This window comes from Gossypium arboreum, chromosome 6, assembly GCF_025698485.1.
Source record: "Gossypium arboreum isolate Shixiya-1 chromosome 6, ASM2569848v2, whole genome shotgun sequence".
In the NCBI taxonomy this organism is placed as follows: domain Eukaryota; kingdom Viridiplantae; phylum Streptophyta; class Magnoliopsida; order Malvales; family Malvaceae; genus Gossypium; species Gossypium arboreum.
The window spans coordinates 3,147,623-3,167,256 of record NC_069075.1 but is presented as its reverse complement, the minus strand read 5'-3'; the positions used below and the strand labels follow the sequence as shown (position 1 = coordinate 3,167,256).

At 36.4% G+C, this 19,634-nt stretch overlaps 1 long non-coding RNA gene across 1 annotated transcript; it reads left to right on the top strand.

The window, feature by feature from the left end:
• The first annotated feature begins 633 nt into the window (after window positions 1-633).
• On the top strand, window positions 634-1,283 carry LOC128293875 (uncharacterized). Its single transcript, XR_008283992.1, has 2 exons — window positions 634-835; window positions 924-1,283. It is a non-coding gene; the product is annotated as an uncharacterized LOC128293875 (long non-coding RNA).
• The last annotated feature ends 18,351 nt before the right edge of the window (window positions 1,284-19,634 follow it).

The window sequence follows — 19,634 nt, the reverse complement described above, 5'->3', positions numbered from 1 at the left end:
TACTATCAGATATGATTATTCTCACAAGAAGTCCTTAGCTATTTATTTATTTGGATTTTCAAAGTCCTTCCCCTAGAGGTGTTACTGGTTGGGTTGGACTTAATATTAATACAATTTAAGCTTTCACAAACCCAGTTCGTCCGAAAATATGGGCCTAAATTTTGTCCAATTTGACCAATATTTTGCAAATAAATAACTGAAGCCCATTTAGGCCCCAAATGTTATTTTAAAAATATTAAAATTTTTAATATTTGATAATTTAATATTTTTATTTATGAAAATTTTATTTATAATTATCTTAATATTTTTTAATGCCTACATTATAGTAGTGTTATGTATTAATATAGATTTAATTATTATATATTATATATTATATAATATATAAAAATAAAATAATATAAAATATTATAAATTTAAAAAACGAATCTAATCAAACTCATACCTCCCAAACTCAAACTATATTTTAAATGAATCTAATTTTCTGCCAAAACTCATTTTTCGAACTAGTGTGTTTAGACACGCTACCGTCTACCCCTCCCCCTTAAATATTATCTTTCATTTAATAATAGCAACTAATGCTATTGGTGTAAAGTCTGTATAAGATGATGACTTTGTTCATGAAAATTTAAGGAAGAAAATGTGGGGGCTTAAGATAGGGGAAGGTAGCAATGATCCCTACCTTTACAGTACCAACAATTTTCTGGGAAGGCAAACGTAGTTCAATCCAAATGCAGGCATAGCTGAAGAACGAGCTGAGGGTGAAGAAGCTCGTCTTAATATCTACAACAATCGGTACATTGTTCAACCCAGTTCTGATCTTCCCTGGCAAATGCAGGTACATCATTTTCCTGAATGTAACATTTTATAATATAAAAGAATTAAATAGACTTATTTATCATTATTTATATGTTTAATTAATGCAGTTTCTAAGAGAGAAGAAGATGCAACAAACCATTCCCCAACCAAAGATAGAGGATGGTGAAGAAGTGACATATGAAGTTAAAACTGCAGCAATGAAGAGAAGTGCCCACTTGTTTTCAGCTCTACAATCAAAACATGGCCATTGGCCAGCTGAGAATTCTGGCCCCATGTTTTGTTTTCCTCCTTTGGTCATGTCTCTATATATCACAGGTCATCTCAATACTATATTCTCTCCAGAGCATCGCAAAGAAATTCTCCGTTGTATTTACTATCATCAGGTAATAAATATAAATATAAATATAAGTAGATATATGTATTGAACGGTGGATTGATAATAATAATAAAAAGAAAGTTTGTTTTGGCATGGCAGAACGAGGATGGAGGATGGGGATTATACATAGGGGGTCAGAGTACAATGTTTTGCACAGCTCTCAACTACATTTGTATGCGTTTAGTGGGAGTAGGACTTGGCTTTCACTATGTTGTCTTCCTTTTATTTACCATAAAACTTAATTTTCACAAATTAACCTATGATATAAAACTAAATAAATTAAGATTTATCATATCAATTGTCGTAACTATTTTTTTTCAAAAAACGGGAATCGACTTAGATTTTTGGAAATGAAAACGAATAGAGGAGTCGCCACCAATCTTTTTTGATGAGGTGTGATCGGATCACCTTAAATTAATCATTTTAATAAAAGTTAAGATTTACTAAAACGATAATTTTTGGTCTACGAAAATTAGAAAATGAGTTCGGGAGTCGGTTATGCACGAGGAAGGATTAGCACCCTCGATACGCCCAAAATTGGTACCTAGTTGATTAATTAGTGTCTTAGTGTTGAAAATTTGAAAACTTGAAAGAATTTAAAATACGACCCCTCTTTGTAAAGAAAATGCTCAAATGTTAAAGACCTTCTCGTCTCACAATATAAAATGTTACATCCAGTAAGTTAGGACACGACATCTTGAATTTTCGAGAGCGAGCTTGCCTTTTATATAAAAATTCGTGTATTTCAAAAGGTTATTCAATTAGTTAAGGTGAACGAGGAAAATCGAAACCCAGTAAGTTAGGACACGTTTCCTCGAATTTTCGAATCGAATATTGCCTTTACTTGCAAAAATCTTATTTCGAGGTAACAAAATGCCATACCCGGTAAGTTAGGGCACAACACCTCGTATCTCCGAGAACAAGCATTTTTCAAAACTCATGTCGCGATTTAAAAGAGTATTCCGTTATTTAGGTTAAAGGAGAAAAATCGAAACCCAGTAAGTTAGGGCACAATTGTCTCGAATTACCAAATACGGAATATTACTTTTATGAAAGAATTATTATTGGGTTGGATATATGATAATAATAATAATATTAATGTAAAGTAAATAATAATATTATATATAAAAAAATATATATATATATGTATATAATAGAAATACACACTACTATGTAATAATAATAATAATAAATATAGAAATACAAAAGCAAATATAATAAAAATATTAAATTAAAGTAATAAAAAACAATACTATATATAAATATATATATATATATATATACATAAAATATACACTAAAATATAATAATAATAGTAATAGCAAAAATAATGAAAATATGAGTAATATTAATAATATATTAGAATACAAAAGTAAAGTAATAACAATAGGGTGATAATAATAATAATAATAATACAAACAATAATACATATATTTAATAATAATAGTAGTCAAAATAAAAATAATAGAAGTAACAATAATGATAGTAATAATATAAATAAATATGGAGAGGGTATATATAATATAATAATAATATAAATAATAATATATACATGAGAAATAATAATAATATAAATAATAGTGAAAATAATAAAATAAAATAAAAAATAAAACAAAGCTCTCAACTCTCTCCCTCTTTCCCCATTCCGGCCATGGTCCCATCAATACCAGTGTCAGACGGCGTGGCCACTGCCTTTTGTTGTTGTCATTGCCACCGTCTTGTGATGGTAGAATTTAAAAATGTATTATTTTTTATTTTCTTTTTTATTTTTATATCTAAATATATGTATACTATTTTTGAAAGAAAAGAAAAAAAAGAAAAAAAGTTTATATGTACAAAAAAAAGTGAAAATAAAAAGGAAAAAAGAAATAAGAACATTAACGCGTTTGAATCTTTTCTTCTTCAATACTCGTTTTTTTTTTATTTCAGATTTGCTTGCAAACCTTTTGCTTTTACATTCTTCTCTTTTTTTTTTGTATCAAATAAACCTTTCAAAAATACAATTCTTTCCTCCTCTCTTTTTTTTACAATGGACTTTTGGTTTTGCTTTTATAGCCATCTTACATACATTTCTTATCATTCTATGTCTCTTTTCCATTTGATGGTGTAGGTGCAAGTGGGAGACAAGGTGGTGGAGTAGGTGCAAGTGGGAGGCAAGGTGGCTAGGGTTTTGTCTTTTTTTTTTTTTAAAAATAAGTTTAGGTTGTATTGGGCTAGGGTTTTTATTATTTGGGCTTAGTTTTGGGTCTGATTTTGTAATTGGGTTTGTAAATTGGGTAGGATTTAGGTTTGATTTTAATTTGTTGGGCCGAGCAAATTTGGGCCTCTACAGCTGCCCCTCTTTGCTCATTGTCGTGTAACGAGAATGGAGCAAAGACTTAAAAAGGGCCAAATTTGCCTGGTCTCACCCGGTCTCGACTTCTTCTGTGCTCCACTTCTTCATGTAGCCTCACTTCAGTCTATTACATCTTGATGCTCCGATCTATTCCACTGTAACTTCAGAAAAATAAGACTTGTGACTTCAATCTTCTCCGCCGAAACTTTAAGGAGATCTGCTGTGGCTTATAACCGCTCCAAGCCATTTCAAGGAGAAGAGATCCGCTGAAACTTCAATGAGGTATGAATAGTAGTTCGAGCCTCTCCAGTGCCATTTCAGGGAGAAGAAAGTTGTAATTTTCAGCTTGGTACTCTACTGCTTAGGGGTTTAAGACCCATCGTCTTCGATCTGTTTCCCTCTTGCTAGGGTGTTAAGACACAAATTTAGCCTGTTACCCTCTTGTTTAGGGGTTAAGGCTTGTCACCTTCGATCTGTTTCCCTCTCGCTAGGGGTTTAAGATCTATAAATCTTCAGCCTGTTACCCTACTGCTTAGGGGTTTAAGGCTTGTCACCTTCGATCTATTTTCCTACTGTTTAGGGTCTGTAAATTTAACCTGTTACCCTACTGCTTAGGGGTTTAAGGCTTATCGTCTTTGATCTGTTTCCCTACTACTTAGGGGGTTAAGATCTGTAAATTCAGCCTGTTACCCTACTACTTAGGGGTTTAAGGCCCATTGCCTTCGATCTGTTTCCCTACTGCTTAGGGGGTTAAGATTTGTAAATTTAGCCTGTTACCCTACTGCTTAGGGGGTTAAGGTCCACCACCTTCGATCTGTTTCCCTACTGCTTAGGGGGTTAAGATCTGTAAATTCAACCTGTTACCCTACTGCTTAAGGGTTTAAAGCCCATCATCTTCGATCTATTTCCCTACTGCTTAGGGGGTTAAGATCTGTAAATTCAACCTGTTACCCTATTGCTTAGGGGTTTAAGGCCCATCATCTTCGATCTATTTCCCTATTGCTTAGGGGGTTAAGATCTGTAAATTTAGCCTGCTACCCTACTGCTTAGGGGGTTAAGATCTGTAAATTCAGCCTGTTACCCTATTGCTTAGGGGTTTAAGACCCTTTGTCTTCGATCTGCTCCACTACTGCTTAGGGAGATAAGATCTGCAATTTGGTCAGTTACCCTACTTCTTAGGGGTTTAAGACCCTTCGTCTTCAATCTGTTTCCCTACTGCATAGGGGGTTAAGATCTGGAAATTCAGCCTGTTACCCTACTGCTTAGGGGTTTAAGGCCCTTCGTCTTTGATCTGCTCCACTACTGCTTAGGGAGATAAGATCTGCAATTTGTTCTGTTATCCTACTGCTTAGGGGTTTAAGACCCTTCGTCTTCGATCTGCTCCACTACTGCTTAGGGAGATAAGATCTGCAATTCGTTCTGTTACCTTAATGCTTAGGGGTTTAAGGCCCATCAACCTCGATTTGTTTCCCTACTGCTTAGGGAGATAAGATCTGCAAATTCACTGATTCTAGGGACATGACCTGTAGAATCAGTTCCATGTATTTATGCTTATGTCAAAGAATTAGGATGCTATGATCAAAATGAATCAAATGTTCCTAATTAGATGCACTTATGAATGATCTATGAATGTATGAGTACAACATGTTGTAAGCGTAAATCCCTGTTTAGGTTGCCATTGCTCTTTGTTCATCAAGGTTTCTTCACAGAAATGGTACTCTGTCTTCTTGTTCAACTCAAATTTTGAACAGAAAACACGAAGAGGTAGTCCCAATTTAAACTCTTTCTTCTCAGATGCTCCCAATCTTTGAGTTTGGTTAGTTCTAAAAAATAGTCCTGTTTCAGGTTCCTGTACTATTTAGAAACTTTCAGGGTAATATACAGAACTCTTTTTGTGAAAATGACTTTAGTCCATTAATCATCATTTCAATGCAAAATGCTTGAAAAAGATCATAATAATGATAAAACTGAAATTTATTAGAAACAACATTTGAAGGGAATAGATTAATCACAGTCAACAAACATTGCTGGAATAAAAAATGAATAAAAGGGAATAGGTGCCCCAGATACCGCAGTGTGAGCTTCTTTGCACGAACTTCTTGAGGACTCCCCTTTTGCCCAATATGTGCTTAGGGGGTCTAGAGTACCCTTGTAGATGCCCCAAGATGTAACATCTCTCTTCCTTGTTAATTTAGGTATCATAAGACTACCGCATGCCCCACCTTTGATCAAAATTTGAATCACCCTTTACGGGTTTTCAATCCAAAATCCCTTTGGTCTCAAGGTGCTCTTTGCGAGTTTTCACCCTGGCCTCTCCCCCTTTTTTTTATTTTTAGGCGAAGTATTTCTTAACCGAATCCGAATTCACGGGATTGGGTAAGGTTTTGCCATCCATTTCAGCCAATATCAATGCTCCTCCAGAAAAGGCCTTCTTTACCACATAAGGTCTTTCCCAATTCGGCATCCATTTCCCCTTGAAATCCTTTTGTATGGGCAGGATCTTTTTCAACACTAGGTCTCCCTCGTGGAATTCCTTAGGACGAACCTTTTTGTTGTAAGCTTACATCATTCGCTTTTGGTACATCTGACCATGACGAATAGCTCTTAGCCTCTTTTCTTCAATCAGATTCAACTGATCGTATCGGGACTGGATCTATTCTACTTCGTCCAACTTTACTTCTGACAAAACTCTGAGGGAAGGAATCTCGACTTCGATAGGTAAAACTGCCTCCATCCCGTAGACCAATGAGAAAGGCGTTGCTCTGGTGGAAGTCCTGACAGACGTTCGATAAGCATAGAGGGTGAATGGTAGCTTCTCATACCAATCTTTATAAGTTTCTGTCATCTTTCCCACAATCTTCTTGATGTTCTTATTGGCTGCTTTGACTGTACCGTTCATCTTTGGGCGATACGGTGACGAGTTGTGGTGTCTAATCTTGAACTGCCTACAAACCTCTACTATTGTACTGTTGTTCAAATTCAATGCGTTGTCAGATATGATCCTTTCCAGCATTCCATATTGACAAATGATTTCCTTTTTTAGGAACTTGCTAACTACCGATTTTGTAACATTGGCATATGAAGCTTCTTCCACCCACTTGGTGATATAATAGATGACCACAAAGATGAAATGATGCCCATTTGAAGCTTTTGGTGATATTGGCCAAATCACATCCATGCCCCACATCGAGAAAGGCCATGGCGAAATCATGACATGCAGAGGTGAGGGAGGTACATTACTCTTGTCTCCATAGATTTGACACTTATGACATCTTTTGGCGCAGTTAATACAGTCTCCTTCCATGGTGGGCCAATAATAACCAAACCTCATAATTTGTTTGGTCATTGTAAAGCCATTAGCATGTGTCTCACAGACGCCCTCATGGACTTCCTCTAAGATTTTCTTAGCCTCTATAGCATCTACACATCTCAACAGTACTTGATCCTTCCTTCTTTTGTATAGGATCTTCCCATCTAAGACATAGTCATGGGCTAGTCTTCTCAACGTTCTTTTGTCATTCTGAGTAGCTTGGTCGGGGTACTCACAATTCTTCACATATCGCAGGATATCATGGTACCAAGGGTGATCATCATTTTATTCTTCTTCTTCGAGGTTGTAACAATGAGCCGGGGCCTCGTAAATGCTCATTTGGATTGGTTTCATATCCTCTGGTTGGTTCACCTTGATCATAGAAGCTAAAGTTGCTAGGGCGTCAGCCATCTAATTTTCTTCTCGCTGGAGGTAGCAGAAGAGAATATCATCAAACTCTTTAATTAATTCAAGGATCAGCCTTCGATAATTGATCAACTTGGGGTCTCTCGTCTCCCATTCACCTTTGAGTTGATAAATCACTAGGGCAGAATCTCCGTATACTTCTAACACGTTGATTTACACTCTATGGCCGTACGAATTCCCATGATACATGCTTCGTACTCTGCCATATTGTTCGTGCAGTCAAAATCCAACTTACTAGTGAATGGGTAATGATCTCCGTTTGGGGATACCAGGACTGCCCCGATTCCGTTACCCACAGCGTTTGATGCTCCGTCAAAGTTTAGCTTCCAAGGATGACCTTCTTGAGGGTCTTCTTCAGTGGTTGCTATATACATTAGATCTTCATTTGGGAAGTTAAAGTTCAGAGGCTCGTAGTCCTCTAGGGCTCTGCTGGCCAGAAAATCTGCTATCGCACTCCCTTTTACAGCCTTCTGGTTCACGTAGACTGTATCGAATTCAGAAAGTAGAATTTGCCATCGGGCCATTCTCCCGTTCAAAGCAGTCGACTCTATCAAATACTTCAGGGGATCCATTTTAGAGATCAACCAAGTTGTGTGGTACAACATGTATTGTCTCAGTCTTCGGATTGTCCAAATTAAGGCACAACACAACTTTTCAATGAACGAGTATCTCGCCTCATATTCAGTAAACTTTTTATTGAGGTAGTATATCGCTTTTTCTTTCCTTCCTGATTCATCGTGTTGGCCAAGCACGCATCCCATAAAATTTTCAAATGCATGATTTCTGTGCCCTCGATATTTTTGGGCTTAATGGGCCAAAATTGGAATGATGGGCCAACGGGCCCAATTCGGTAAGAACCCTCGGTACGTGATTCTGTAGTACGTGAAAGGTAGGAATATGCATGAAAAACCCTAAAATAGATAAATTACTGAAATACCTTTAAAAGTGGAAAATTTATCGTTTTACCCTTGGGAGATAAATTACCGAAATACCCCTAGAGTTAAATTGACCTAAATGCATGTTTGACTGTTGTTATTTACTGCATGCCATGTTATTATCTGATGCATGGGACTGGGATATTGACGGAGGAAGTACTGAAAGTGGCTTGTCCATATCTTGGAGGCTTTGCCTCAATTTATCGATAATCGAGCAAAGAAGGTCACAATCGTGGAGTGTTAAATTTGGGTGGGTTGAGCTATTCCCACATGGAGTGTATGGCTGGTACGGTGGACTGTAGTGGTTGGTGGGTTGAGTAGTCTCCCAAATGGGCTTGCATATGTTTACCGATGTTGCATGTATTTTGAAATGGGCCTATGGGCCATCATTATCTCTGAATAAGGGCTAAGGCCCGCTTTATTGTAATCTGAAAAGGACTCGTCCCAAGACCCTTTATTTACCCAAATGGGCTTGCATATGTTTACCGATGTTGCATGTATTTTGAAATGGGCTTATGGGCCATCTCATTATCTCAATAAGGGCTAAGGCCCGGTTTATTGTAATCTGAAAAGGCTCGCCCAGACCACTGCACTGAATGGGCTTAGGCCCAATAGGCTTGAGTGACTTGGGCTTTGAATGGGTTTTCCTTATACACCGAGTTTCCCCAAACTCACCTTTTTATTTTTATCCACGCAGGAAATCCCCAACCATAGTGGGCTTGGAGTTGTGAGGGAAGTGGCCACCCGTTTTGAAAGTTTGATTTTCTTCTGGTGAACTGGACATCCTTTTAATTACGTTTGAGGTTTTGGGCTTTTAAATGTAATAAGGCCGCTTATTTATTTTTGATGGTTTTTAATATATATTACTAAGATAGGTAATACTTATTTTAACTGTTGAAATTGGATAGCTTTAGGGCGCGTTCTCAAAAACAACAGTTGATTTCAAAATAACACGACAACAAGCAAAGCTTCCGCAATGAAAGTATTTTCCAAAATTAATCACTTTTCCTAAAATGACTTAATCGAATCGGTTTCTAGAAATATCCATGACGTTAAGGTGTGGCAATGGCGGTATGCATGTCAGGATTGGATCCGAAGGAGCTTGGTACTTAGCGATCAGATGGACTCACCACCTCTTTTCCGGTTTCCTACCTAGTGCACAGCTTCTTTTCACTTTAACCCTTAATAAATTAATCTTTGGAACATCAAGTACGATTTTCTGGACTTAGAATGGGAATTTTTTTTTTACGTTTTGATGTGGCATGCCGGATCCAGCCATAACTTCTGGGCTGGGTTTGGGGTGCTACATTTAGTGGTATCAGAGCCTAGGTTGCAACAACTCGGTACTGTGGAATGGGTTTACAAAACAAATATTTTCGAAAGCGAAAATTTTATAAAGAATGCGAAAACTCGATTTTCAAAATTTAGATCTTTAGAAGGTGGCATTCAATCTCCTACCAAGCCTCGTAAGTATTACTCGAACTCTTCAATATTTTTCGACTTATCTGTTCGTACTAAAATCCCGCTAGGATACTCTAGATAGGATGATATCGAAACCATAGGAAAATCGATAAGAGATGAAATTGTGGCTAGACTTCGATTCTGCGAAAACAAACTCGAACTCTTATCGATTCATAAAACATCTGTAATAAACACTGGAATATTAATTGATGCATAAAAATTCAAAATCAAGATAATACGATATGAGTACAAGAGGCCGTGGACGGAGCCGAAGAAGTGCTCGAGCGAGATCTTCATCTTCGAGACATATGCCGGCGGTGGATGCACCGGTACCACCGACAACAGAGGTAGAGTCTCATGACCGCGGTGCCGGGGATGATGCCCTATCACAGGCAATACTTCGTGTTCTGGAAAGGGTTGCCAGGACAAGTTCGGGCAACGAAATTTGAGGATCGATTTCTGAATGACTCCGGGCCAACGGAGCGGAGATCTTTAGGGGTGTGTCTAGTATAGCCCCGAATATGGCGGAATATTGGTTAGAGGCCACAGAACGGATTATGGACGACTTGGACTGCTCTGAGGAGATTGTGAGTGGAGTATCTGTACTAAGTCCCTTGGGTCACTCGGTTAGGGTAGACAAACTGTATAGGAATGTATCCTTAGAAACTCAAGGTAAGATTTTCCCTGGAGATCTGATGGAGTTACCATTCGGAGAGTTTGATCTCATTTTGGGAATGGACTAGCTTGTTAAGCATAAAGCGACTCTGGATTGTGCTGCTAAACGAATGGTGTTAAGGACCACAAAGGATGAGGAGGTTATGGTGATAGGTGAGCGAAGGGATTATTTGTCCAATGTGGTGTCGGCATTAAGAGCCGAAAAGTGGATTCGGAAAGGTTGTGACGTCTATTTGGCATTTATAAGTCAGTCAGAAGAGGAGGGACTGACAGTGGATAAGGTTAGGACCGTAAAGAAGTTCCAAGATGTTTTACCGGAGGAGCTTCCAGGATTGCCTCCGAATCGAGAAGTTGAGTTTGGAATAGACTTGTTCCCTGGAATGGCGCCTGTGTCTATCGCACCATATAGGATGGCACCGAAGGATTTAGTAGAGTTAAATGTTCAAATTCAAGAGTTGTTGGATAGGGGCTTTATTAGGCCAAGCGTGTCTTCATGGGGAGCACCGGTGCTATTCGTGAAAAAGAAGGATGGTACGATGCGGATGTGCATTGATTATCGCCAGTTGAACAAACTGACGATTAAGAATAAGTATCCACTGCCAAGGATTGACGATCTATTCGACCAGCTTAGAGGAGCTTCTGTATTTTCCAAGATCGACCTTCGATCTGGATATCATCAGTTAAGGGTCAATGAGGCAGATATCCAAAAGACGACATTTAGGACTCGATATGGTCATTACGAGTTTCTGGTTATGCCATTTGGACTAACAAACGCTCCTGCAGCGTTTATGGATCTGATGAATCGTGTGTTCCAACCATTTTTGGATCAGTTCGTAGTCGTCTTTATTGACGATATCCTGGTATATTCTGAAACTAAAACGAAACATGATGAGCATCTCCGTATAGTGCTGTAAGTATTAAGGGAGAAAGAACTCTTTGTGAAGTTCAGCAAGATTTTGGTTGAGGGAGGTAACTTTCTTAGGACATGTGGTCTCTGCTGAGGGGATTAAGGTGGACCCTCGGAAAATTGAAGCGATTTTGGAGTGGAAGCCGCCTAGGTCAGTGTCAGAAATACGGAGTTTTCCTAGGACTGGCAGGATACTACAGAAGGTTTGTAGAAGGTTTTTCTGTGATGGCAGCACCTTTAACAAAACTCATAAGGAAAGGAGTACCATTTGTATGGACTAAGAAGCAGTAAGAAGCTTTTGAGAAGTTGAAGAAAGTTCTGACTGAAGCACCTGTGTTAATTCAACCGGAGTCTGGAAAGGATTTTACTGTGTACAGTGACGCATCATACGTGGGTTTAGGCTGCGTGTTAATGCAAGAGGGTAAGGTGGTTGCATATGCATCACGATAGCTTAAGCCTCATGAGGGAAACTATTTGACTCATGATTTAGAGTTGGCAGCAGTGATATTTGCACTTAAGATTTGGAGACATTACTTGTACGGAGAAAGGTGTATTATATACACTGACCATAAGAATCTTAAGTATTTGTTGACTCAGAAGGAGCTGAACCTTAGGCAAAGGAGATGGATTGAGTTGCTTAAGGATTATGATTGTTCGATCGAGTATCACCCAAGCAAGGCTAATGTGGTAGCCGATGCTCTAAGTCGTAGAGCTGTATCTGATCTGAGAGCAAGGTTTGCTCGTCTGAGTCTGTATGATGATGGAAGTTTGTTGGCTGAGTTGCAAGTGAGGCCAACCTGGTTGGATCAGATTAAGGAAAAACAGTTGAACGATGAGTCTTTGGTCGCTCATTTTCAACAAGTTAAGGAAGGGGAAACTTCTAAGTTTGAGAGCCAGAAGAGACGATGCAACAGCAATACCCTCATCTGTTTGGATTAGGTAAATTTCGAGGACGAAATTTCTTTAAGGAGGGTAGAGTTGTAACGCCCCAATTTTCGGGAATTCTGTGAATGTTGACAAAATTTCATGCTTTGATTTTGTCATTTGTGAGTGAAATTATGAAATAGGACCTATGTGAAAATGTTTGAAAATGCTATAGGCTAAATTGAAGTGGCCAAATAAATAGGAGTGCAAAATAGGAGGATTTGCATGATAAACCTCCCATTTTACATGAAGTGGCCAACCATCATGTTGTTGTAGACAAAATGTACACTTGATATCCATAATTCATGGTACAAATTGATACAAATTGATAATAGGTTAGGTAAATGTTCCATGATAATGGGTTAGGTAAATGTTTCATGATAATAGGTTAGGTAAATGTTCCATGATAATGGGTTAGGTAAATGTTTCATGATAATGGGTTAGGTAAATGTTTCATGATAAGAATTTCATGTCTATTGTATTAAAGAATTAAATGGATGAAATATGAAGTTTTATTAAAAGAAAAAGGGGTGAAAAGAACAAAGTTTTGTCCATCTCTGTTCATCATAGCTGAAAGTTAGAGAAGAGAAAGGAGAGGAGAAAGCTCTTGAGTATTCGGTCATTAGGAGGAGGAAAATTGAAGGTAAGTTCTTGGTACCTTGCTTCTATTTTGAGGTTCATGAGTTCTTCTTGATTCTACCTTAACTCTTGAAGTATATTTTGATTTTTAGTTGTGTTGTGAGCATTTAGTCATGAATTAAAATGAAGGAAATGGTTGTTGTTTCATGTTCTTTTGATGAAAAATGGAAGATAGGTGAAGTTGAGCCAAACAAATGAGCATGCATGTGCCTTAGATGTTAAAGGAAAAATCAGCTAACATGTTGTGCTTTAAAATGATGAAATGGAGATTATACTTAAGTAAAATCATAGATATGTGATGATTGATTGGTGATATACATGTTTAAATAACATGCATGCAAGGTATGTGTGAAAGAGTGATTTGGTAATAAATCTGCTTGGGACAGCAGCAGTAACGTGACTTTGGAAAATCACCATAAATTGTGGGAGAAGAATTAGAAGCTGAATAAATTATGAAATTAAAGCTTATTGAGTCTAGTTTCTAATGAAATAAACAAGAACATATTTTGAATTCTGTACAATGAGAAATTTGATTCGTAATGAAGAGTGGTCAGATTAGTCAAACAGTGAAACATGGGAAACTTTGAGAAAAATATGGTATTGATTGGACAAACCAAAAATCTGAAAATTTTATGGATAGAAGATATATGAGTCTATTTTCAAGGAAAATTAACGGAACTTGATTTGGAGTTTCGTAGCTCCAGTTATAAATGATTTAGTGACTGTTGCTCGTGAAGACAACTTGCGTGAAATTATGATTATATGGTAAACATTGACAAAAATTTGTTAATGAGTTGCTTATTGATTTCTTATAAGCTTACTATGATCTGTAGGTGTGGTTGGCGAATATTGTAAGGGATTAATACGTAGTTCGTATTTGAATAGTTAGATTAACGTGTTAGTAATCCAATTGTAGGCGGTTCGTGTGTGGATCTCACAAGATATCGTCGCAAAAGTGTGTAACTAACACCCTCTTTCTTAGTCTAGATCGGCAAAAGTCGAAAAGCCAAAATGCCGAAAACCGTATTTTGTAGATTTGCGAAAAAGTGCGAATGCTCGTGAGGTAAATCGATTAATGTTTTTGGTAAGCTGCAAAATTTGGACCGCAAAGTGCATGATTTACGTGCCCTCGATATTTTTGGGCTTAATGGGCCAAAATTGGAATGATGGGCCAACGGCCCAATTCGTAAGAACCCTCGATGCGTGATTCGTAGTACGTGAAAGGTAGGAATATGCATGAAAAACCTTAAAATAGATAAATTATGAAATACCTTTAAAAGTGGAAAATTTATCGTTTTACCCCGGGAGATAAATTATCGAAATACCCCAGAGTTAAATTGACCTAAATGCATGTTTGATCGTTGTTATTTATCGCATGCCATGTTATTATCTGATGCATGGACCGGGATATTGACGGAGGAAGTACTGAAAGTGGCTTGTCCACGTCTCGGAGGCTTTGCCTCAATTTATCGTTAACTGAGCGAAAAGGCAAAATCGTGGAGTGTTGGGTGGGTGGGTTGAGCTATTCCCCACATGGAGTGTATGGCTGGTACGGTGGAGTGTAGTGGTTGGTGGGTTGAGTAGTCTCCCAAATGGGCTTGCATATGTTTACTGATGTTGCATGTATTTTGAAATGGGCCTATGGGCCATACTTCGTTATCTGAATAAGGGCTAAGGCCCGCTTTATTGTAATCAAAAGGACTCGCCCCAGACCACTGTTACCCAAATGGGCTTGCATATGTTTACCGATGTTGCATGTATTTTGAAATGGGCTTATGGGCCATCTTGTTATCTGAATAAGGGCTAAGGCCCGCTTTATTGTAATCTGAAAGGGCTCGCCCAAGACCACCATTATTCTGAATGGGCTTAGGCCCAATAGGCTTGAGTGACTTGGGCTTTGAATGGGTTTTCCTTACACACCGAGTTTCCCCAAACTCACCCTTTTATTTTCATCCACGCAGAAATCCCCAACCATAGTGGGCTTGGAGTTGTGAGGAAGTGGCCACCCGCTTTGAAAGTTTGATTTTCTTCGGTGAATGGACATCCTTTTAATTACGTTTGAGGTTTTGGGCTTTTAAATGTAATAAGGCCGCTTATTTATTTTTGATGGTTTTTAATATGTATTACTAAGATAGGTAATACTTATTTTAACTGTTGAAATTGGATAGCTTTAGGGCGCGTTCTCAAAAACAACAGTTGATTTCAAAATAACACGACAACAAGCAAAGCTTCCGCAATGAAAGTATTTTCCAAAATTAATCACTTTTCCTAAAAATGACTTAATCGAATCGGTTTCCTAGAAATATCCATGACGTTAAGGTGTGGCAATAGCGGTATGCATGTCTAGGATTGGATCCGAAGGAGCTTGGTATAGCGATCCGATGGACTCACCACCTCTTTTCCGGTTTCCTACCGGTGCATGACTTCCTTTCACTTTAACCCTTAATAAATTAATCTTTTGAACATCAAGTACGATTTTCTGGACTTAGAATGGGAATTTTTTTTTTACGTTTTGATGTGGCATGCCGGATCCAGCCATAACTTCTGGGCCGGGTTTGGGGTGCTACATGAGCTCGAGTCGATCCCTAAATTACACAAGTTCTTTACTTAGTACCTTAATCCGTAGAAATCCCTAAATTATGCTAATTTCCTTTTTGAGCATAAAAGCAATTGACTCTAGGTTGATTAATTGAAATTGATTTCTAATTAAAAACACCTATTATTGCATTAACTCATGTTATGGATTTCCTATTAGATTTGACTCTAATCCGGTAAATTAATGTCGTCCTATTTTTAGGATTGCATGCAACTCCACTCGACTATACAAGATCTACTCTTAAATAAGGTCTATTCAACCACCGATTTAAGCACATCAAATATGGATTAATAATTTAGAAATATCAAACCAAGAATTAAATACACATAATTTAGAACAAGAAACTAAATATTGATTGCGTAAAATAAAAATCAAACTACAAAATCCATTATAGGGTTCATCTCTCCTAGTTATTTAGAAAATTAATTCATGCTTGAAAATAGAAACATCTAAAATTTAGTATAACCAAAAGAAATAAAGAAACTCATGATAACTTCCTTAAAAATCAATTGGGAATCTCCAATATTGACGGAAACTGCTTCAAAATCGGCTTCAATGGTGTTTTTCAACTTGTTTTTTTGAATATTCTATGACGACTCACTCCTATCTTCTTGTTTTTGTCATATATATGTCTTAGAATGTCTGAAGAACCTAAAAGTCGTGATTTTCTGCACTTCGATGCACAAATTTGCGAAATCGACATAACCGACCACACGTCCAAGTGGTCTGGCCGTGTGGAATAGTTCAGCCTATGTGGCTCTTGTAGCTTGATCCGACTCTCTGATTTTTGCTTGTTTTACTCTCAAGTGCTCTATTAAGAATTAAAACATGAATTTAAATTATTATTAGTATAAAATTCATAATTAACATAAAATAATCACCCAAAAACGCATTAAAAATAAGGTTAAAACATGTTAGCACTTATCATAATGTTGTGAAACTTTTTTGGAAATGAAATAGAGTAAACAGATTCAAAATGCTAATACTTTATATTATTTAGTAGTTTCAATGGCATGTGCTATGCATATGATGTTATCTAATATACTAATTTAATTATTTTCACAAAAATATAATTAAAATCATTTTTATTATATTGTATTAATTAATAAAAATTGATAAAAATTTATTAATTAATTCGATGTATTTTCAATTGGATATTAACTTATAATTAGTTTTCAATATAAACATATACGAGTAAATATTTGGTAAACTGGCGGTGGAAATTTTTAATTTCACAAGCGGGATCTCGAATCTTTACCAAGAAAAGATAAGTAAATCTCGTTTTGATGCTTAGATCCTGAATCTTTGTAGAATTCCTATTCAATACTAATCTTACGTTCGATTAATCAATCTTTTACGATTCTTGCTAAAAAAATTAGGCCTATTTAAATATGGTCTAAGTTTGGGCTTGAACATTTAAGGCTCGAGCCCTACTCAATTCGTTTTTTAAGTTTGTAATATTTCGCATTATACTTTTTTTTATATATTATGTAATTTATAAAATATAAGAATTAAATATATATTAATATATAATACTACTATAAAGTAAACATTAAAAATATTAAGATAATTATATATAAAATTTTGATAAATAAAAATATATAATTCTTTTAATTTTTAATTTTAAAAAAATAATATGAGCGGGCTTAAATGGCTTGGGCTAGATATTTGAAAAAACATGGGTGGGCTTGGACACATTTTTAGACACACTTTTCGGATCAGTCAAGCTTGTGCAAGCACAAAATTTGTTAATATCATTTCGGGCAAAATATGAATGTAAGCATGAAAGCAGGATATTAAAAGCATGAGACAAGAAATGTAAACATCATTTAAGTTATGGTTGGATTTCATATTAAATTTATATGTTTATTTTTGTTATAAATGATTACTATTTTAAATCATGTTAGCACCATTGAGTTGTATTGCTCGGCATTCAATTTTGTTGTTTCCGTGTGTATATCTCAGACAATAGCTTAGTAGACTCGAAGTCAAGCATCCAATTTTCCCCACTCATCTAAGAAGTCACCTCTTTGCTATTTTGTATGTATATAGCATTTATCGAGGTTAGTTAGTATGTTGTTAAGTTAATATTTGATGCTTTTGGCATTATAACCTACAAAGTTTTAAAAGTTAAGTTTTAGCCTTTGATTAGTGATTATCTATGTTTATTTATATAAGTTTGTGATAAACCATAATATATACATATTTTTAACCTATGCTTGGCATATTTCTAGATGATTTATCATAAGATTTAGTGAATTTGATGCTCCTAATCCTTTAATTTCATGCTTTATACTCAGGAGAGCATAGGAACGCAAAAAGAGCAAGAAATTGGCCAAAAACGGACAAAATGGGCCTAATTCAGTGTTTCACACGGCCTAGGCACCTCCACGCGGGTAAACCACACGCCCGTGTGTTGAAATCAAGTAGGCCATACACCCGTGTGTCATGGTCGTGTCGACTAAAAACCAACTCAGAATAGCACACGGCCTGAACTCCTTCACATAGGCGTGGCACACAGCCATGTCCCTGTCGAGCCCAAGTCTAATTCTACTCAGAAAAGGCTAATTTTGGGCTATTTTGGGTATTCAAAAGTCTATATAAACACCCTAGAAGAGGATTGAAGGACACACGCAAAGTAGAAGGTAGAAAATACTCAAGGAAAGCCGTCGGAATCAGCTCGGAAGCAGGATCTACTTCAAGACTGAGGATCTCCATTCAATTTCCTTAAAAGTTCCTTGGGTGTCTTATGTTTTGTTGTTTTCCCAATTTTGAGATGTTTTCCTTTATTAGTATGAACTAAACTCCCTAAATACTTAGGGAAGATGAACCCTAAGACGGATCTTATTACTATTTGAATTATATGATAAATACTTGTTATTATTCTTAATTGTGAGTTTTAATCCTTGCTTTAATATTCCAAGATATTAATTCAGGTTTTTGATGTGCTTATTCAGTGGAGCAAAATTCCCTGTTTAAGAGTAGATCATTCATAATTAAGCGAAGTTGCATGCAATCCTAAAGATAGGACGACATAAATTTGCTATATTAGAGTCAAATCTAATAAGGGAATCCATAGATCGAGTTAGTGCGATAATAGGGGTTTTAATTAGAAAGAGATTTCAATTAATCAACCTAAAGTCAGTTATTCTTAGTCTCAAAAGAGATATTAACATAAATCAGGGATACCTACGGATTAAGTCAAGTGAATAAATCGTCAAATTTAGAAGTAATAAGTGAAGTCTAAGTGAATTCTTTCTTGGGTATTGTCTTCTCCGTCGGTTTTCCAAAAGTATTCTCCAACTTTAATCTCTGTCGCAATCTTAGTTAATTAGATAAATAGTTCTAGTTTAAAATATTCCTTTAATTATTAGGCTAGATAATAAAAAGACAGTAATTACTAGTACTTTTAGTCCTCGTGGATACGATATTTCCAGTCTCACCATAACTTTACTACTGTTCGATAGGTGCACTTGCCTTAGTCGAATTTTGTTAGTTAGTTTCACGACCATCAGTTTGAATACGTTAGTTGATAGGTTAAACCTTAATGCATTGGATACTATAATTTGATGGTGGTTGATTGTTTTTACATGTGTTAATTTGGGATTTAGCATTGATGTAATATTTGGATATGCTTTAGGTACAATTAAGTGAGGTTTGAATGAATGAAAATGTGCATTTTAAACCATTTGACCATTAAGTATTAAGATAATAAGAGCATGTCTCAAGACCGTTAGAACAAAAACCTACCTTATTATCCATTCAATTGTTTAATTTCTCAATACATGTCAAATTGGTCTCGAGACAAACTCATCTAGTTCTCGAGACTAGTGGCCTTTGTCTTGAGACAAGGGTACTAGTAAACTTGTGAATTTTTCTAACATATTGGTTAATAAAATAATTCGTGGATTACATTAATATACTTTGTATAATGTCCCCATGTGGTTTTTGCATGCAAAGAAAATATTTGCTCATTGGTTGTCTAATATTTAAACTAATACTAAGCGGTATTACGTGGTCGGATATGGAAAGACAATTTAGGATCATTTAGTCACGAAGTCATTCCATTATAGTATCGTGACTAAGCTCTCCCTAATGACATACCATTACGAAAGCAACTCGATCGTGCTCATCTAATGACTTTGTCAAAAGTGTGTTACCCTCATAGGATATCCCTAATCTTTTTGGGATAAATTTGCTCTCCTAATGTGATCCTATTTTATCTTGTGGTAAC